Source organism: Homalodisca vitripennis, unplaced genomic scaffold, assembly GCF_021130785.1.
Source record: "Homalodisca vitripennis isolate AUS2020 unplaced genomic scaffold, UT_GWSS_2.1 ScUCBcl_7007;HRSCAF=14505, whole genome shotgun sequence".
Taxonomy (NCBI): Eukaryota; Metazoa; Arthropoda; class Insecta; order Hemiptera; family Cicadellidae; genus Homalodisca; species Homalodisca vitripennis.
This window is the reverse complement of record NW_025783113.1, coordinates 24,419-30,190: the sequence shown is the minus strand read 5'-3', so window position 1 is coordinate 30,190 and position 5,772 is coordinate 24,419.

Below are 5,772 nucleotides of genomic sequence, written 5' to 3'. Positions count from 1 at the left end.
TTGCACCTATTAACAAGACAAAAAATGTTGTATATCACAAGGTACTCGACTGAAGAAAGAGAATCAATATTAATAAATTAATGTATCTGTGGCTTTGCTGCTTATTGCGATTTAAATTATTTTAGATAACTTACGAATTGTGTTTTTTTATTTTGTTTTTTCTATTTAAATTTCAGATTAGTTGTGAAGGGAAAAAATCACATAGGACCTAATTTGATTTATTTTTTACTTTGTCTTTTATTCTGCACATTTCAAAGCACCAATGTGGATGCTGTGGACACTTTAAGGTGGTACGAAGTTCGCCGGGTCAGCTAGTTAAAAATAAATAATAGTTTAAAAAAACTAAAAAAACACTTTTTTTATAGCTAATCAAACTAAAAAATAGAAAATAATTTTTAATTACAAAGAGTTTATATTATGGTAGTGGAAGGCAAAACAATCATTCATAGTCAATCACCTCAAAATAAAATTATAATAAAATTTAAGTTATGTTAAAGTTTTGTTTTGAAAAGTTCATATTGTTTTTATGTTTTGTTTATAAAAGATTAATAAATAACTTAGGAGTTTATACCACATAAGTACCCACACACACACACATCACACACACACACACACACACACACACACACACGCACACGCACGCAACGCACACACTCACACGCTCACAAACACACACACGCACCGCACACACTCACGCGCACAAACACACACACACAGAGGAATCCATACAAGAAGAAGAACATACACCCATGCTATTTTGGTAACTTCAATAAACATATATAAATCAATAGATTTTAAAATTAAGAAAAAACTAGCAACCTATTTTAGAGTTAAAATTAACTTAAACAAATTTATCATACATATAAGATAGAAATACATAAACTATTGTAAAATTGAATCATCAGATAAAAAAAATAATTTCTTTAGACCAAATACCACAGAATACATTAAATCTTAATATTAAGGAGATTGTTATGCAAAGTAAGTTTACAACACCTGGAGTTATTAAAGTGAATTTAGATCAGCTGGTGACTTTACAATAATGGAATTTTATTCTTTTGAATGATGGCTTAATAGGAGACTGAGAAGAAGCATTTCTCATCAAAGTTAAATAAACATTTGAGTTATTAAATACAGTAATATTTTTATTATTTGTATTAAATTGGTGAATCTCGATTTTTGAATCCAAGAACAGAAAAGACATTTACTAGATGATGAACACTTGAATATTGGATGACAATCAGAACTCTCAAATCTGCAAAGATTACTACTACCAGTATTAAATCTACACTAAGCCGACAAGGATGATTGGAAGATGAAGAAGTGTCAATGGAACATACAAAGTAAAACTGGATTTGAACTCAAGTAAGGTCTACCCAATTTATGATTCCAAGTTTTTCAAAATTTAAATCTATTTTTGTATAAATTCAAATTTAACATGTACCACAATTTTTTCCTATGTTGGATATAATTTTTTTATGTGCCCATCGCAGTATAATCCACGAAACCCTGTATGTGACAAATAAACTCAATAGCAATTATTGTAAATCAAACGTTTATTTATTTATATCAATAGCTAGTTAAGCAAGGGCAAAGTACGGGTTAAATAAATAAAAAAAAGAAAAATTTAACAGTTATTAACAGAATAAGTTCATTCAGAGTAAAAAGCGTGGGGTGCATTTTACTACATTTCATAAGTCTCCTCTCAAAGATAATTACCGATAGAATGATTGTAATATTTAATATATCAAGCACCCACGCTTTTTACTCTGAATTAATTTATTCTGTTAGTAACTTAAATTTTATTATAATTTTATTTTGAGGTGATTGACTATGAATGATTGTTTTGCCTTCTAATACCATAATATAAACTCTTTGTAATTAAAAATTATTTTCTACTTTTTAGTTTGGTTAGTTATAAAAGCGTGTTTTTTTAGTTTTTTAAACTATTATTTATTATTTATAAGATAATCATCAAATACTCCTATGTATTTAATATTCTGATGTAAAAATGAACTTTTTTCCTTGTTGCAGATCTGACCACTGTCATGGAAATGAAAATGCTAGTGCTGTTGTGATAACACTAAAAATATTGCTATTTACATGAAAAAGAACCGTGATACTTGCTAGTGTTTAACATTTTGATTTTTACAGTATGTGTTTAGTTGGAAATACATACTAAATTAAGATGTAATCAATTATATGTTTTAATATTTAATGCTCAAAGGAAGTCATGAAATTGGTTTACAATTTCATGACTAAATTGACATACATTTGTAAGAAGCAAAACATTTCTTCAGTTACGGCCTGCCTTAAAAGAATGTTGGTGAGGGGAATGAAAAGGGGTGAAAAATAAATGACACTCTGAAGGTATTGGTCCTGAATGATTATATGATTTTAGACATTAGCCATTATTATACGTTACATGTCTTATGATGTTTTGACACCTGAGGAAGAGGGTTGGTTTCAATCCTCGTAATGTAGCTTCCAGTTTTGTAACATATAATGATGGCAAATGGCCAAGACCCAGGTACGACGCTGAGCGGAGAGGAACCTCTCAGTCTAACATCTCTTACCTTAACTTCAACATCCTACAAAGAAGTTAAAACAATAATAAACTCCCTCAAAACCAAAACATAAAGTGGAGTAGACGAGATTTCTTCAAAGATAATAAAGCATTGCTCTCAAGAACTTATCTCACCTCTAGTTAGTCTTATAAATAATTCATTCAAAGAAGGAATATTCCCGTCCGCCATAAAAATCAGTAAGATATACCCTAAACACAAAAAAGGACCAACTAAAAGTGCCAAAAGTTACAGATCCATCTCTCTCATTTCCACTTTCTCCAAAATCCTAGAAAAAATTGTTTTAGCAAGATTAATGGCACACCTTATTCATCACAACCTCTTAACTGACTACCAACATGGCTTTCGGAAGAATAAGTCGACGTCTACAGCTTTAATAGCACTAATTGAGTTTGTCTTAGACCAGATAGAAAGTGAACGATACACTTCTGCCATTTTCCTAGACTATAGCAAGGCTTTTGACTGCCTGGGCCATGACTCGATATGCAGTAAACTTAAAAGACTAGGTATAAGAAACTCAGCTCTAAAATGGTTCAAAAGCTATATAACAAGACGCTCCAAAATTGTGGAACTGAAAACGTATCAAATGAAGCTACAATAAACTGCAGATCTTCAAAAATCGAACTGACAAGAAGAGTCCCACAAGGCTCGGTATTAGGTCCGATTCTTTTCATCTTGTTTACAAACGACTTCCCCATGCAAATAGCAAGTGAAAATGCCACTGCAATCATGTACGCAGATGACACAACAATTTTACTCAACAAAAACACAGTTCAAGGCCTTTACCTTAACTCAAAATCAGTCTCAATCCTTTACTCAAAGAACAATAACCTCACAATTAACCCTTCCAAAACCACATCTCTAAATTTCAGCACGAAAAAAGACATAGTTCCTCAAATGGATGATGTAACAACAGAAACCCCTACAAAATTTCTCAGTGTTATACTTGACAACAAATTAACATGGACAGAGCACATAGACCACCTGTGCAAAAAAATCAGTGCTGGAATATATGTCGTCCGAAGAATTAAATACATTGGTGGACTCTCTGCAGCAAAGACAGCTTACTTCGCCCTGATGGAATCACATCTTAGATATGGCTTGACAGCGTGGGGAGGAACTTCAGCACACAAACATGAACTGAATCCTTGTTCTTCAGAAGGAAGCTATAAGGATTCTTGCTAATCTTGACCCTCTACAGACTTGCAGACCAGCTTTCACCAACCTAGGAATCCTCACAGTGGTGGCTCTCTACATACTTGAAACCATAAAGCATGTAGATGAAATAAACCCTATAAGAAACCATGATCTGCACCACTATAACACTCGTCATGGCTCCAAGCTGGTCCTTCCAGTACATCGAACTACTCTCTGGGAGAAAAAACCTTCTTATGCAGGCTGTAAACTGAGGAACCATCTACCAGACTGCCTGAGAGACCTGACTGGCAATAAGCTGCACCAGGAGCTGAAGAAGTGGCTGATCAAAAGACCGGTCTACTCACTAAAAGAATTCTTTGAAAATACTGAAAAATAACATGTACTTTTATGTATTTATGACACCATTGTAATTCTTAACGAATTTGCAATAAAGAAAATTGTATTGTATTGTAAAAAAACCTATTATACTTTCAAATCATCTATTGGCAACAACAGGCATTAAACAAAGAGTATTTGTCCTGTTAGTGGACTCACACACTTCTTCTCCCATGTTCATAAACATGTCTCTCAATAGGCCAGTTTTTTACCTCTTCCACATGAATAAAACCTAGATTTGAAATCAACCAGGCTTTTACTTGCAGAATTTTTGGATTTTTAATTTTAGTCTTTAAATTATAGTTTAAACTTCATAAAAATGTTGTTTACACTAAAAGTGTTTATTTAAAATGTGTTGTTTTAAATTGCTTTACATACACATTATTTGTTTTAAAAAGTGCAGTAATTTTGTATGATATTCAAATATGCATCCAAGATATGTCCACGTTTATAATATTACTAACATATAATTAGGATTATACAACTATCACCTGCAAGTTAAGGTGCTGATATTGATATAATTATTCCAACCCAGTATATTTAACATATTTATTTACTTAGTACAAAAAAGCAATGAATGAAAAATAACATTAGATACCTAATATTTACAATAAAATGAATCAGGAAATGAATTAAAATTTACAATCACTGCTAATGTCCAGACATGTGAACAAGCCTTCTTTTGAATGTTCATTAGTAGGTTAGTAGTGGCGGAAGCATGACTGAAAAAATGTTGTCCAGTTTATATTATCCATTTATATTAAATTTTTTTGAACTTGTAACATAGTTGTCAATCGGTTCAAAGATGTTTTGTTGTTAAAAACAAACCTTTTATAATATTTGTTGTGATAATATTTTACAAATAAATTTTCACTAACTAAATTGTTCACATAATTCTTCTTCTGTTATTTAAATTTAGAATAGTACAGTTTGTTTATTCTAGCCGAGATAATATTGTGCACAATAAAGTGGAGAGCAGGGCTGAAAACAACCGCTATACTGTACAACTTAAAAGTGGAGTCGGAGTGTAGTGAATACATGAACGTGATCTGAAAGAGCAGCAGACACACACACAGATATAGTAATAGAAACAAGGTTTGATGAGGACATGGCAGGCAGTGGCAGTGGCGCTGGAAGGGGAACGAAGAGTGTGTGATGGCAATTGTGCTATAGGCCCTACAGTCGATCCTCAGAAGTAGATCCTCAGCAAACCTTGCCTTTACAAATAGCTTATGTGTAACTAATATAATCAAAGGTATTATATCATAGGTACTTTCACAAAAATGCTAGGGAATGAGACTTTCAGGAGATATTAAATCAAATGTTATGAAATTGCAAAGTAAATCAAGTTATTCATTGGAGCTTATAAAGTGCTCTTTAAGCTTAAAATTAAATTATTATTGTAACATGGATGAGGATATTGGAATTGTTCCAGTGACCAATCTTTTATCTCAGGCGTGTTTGATATGCCATTTTAAAAGGATATGCCTATGACGTCACTGTTATTCATCAGGAAATTGGATATGAAGCTGTTAGTAATGATTATAATATTATGTATGAAACAAAAATTATTAAATCCTGTAAAGTCTTATAAAATTCAAGTTTCATATTTACTTATAAATTAAGCATTTGTATTTTAAAAATAAATTACACT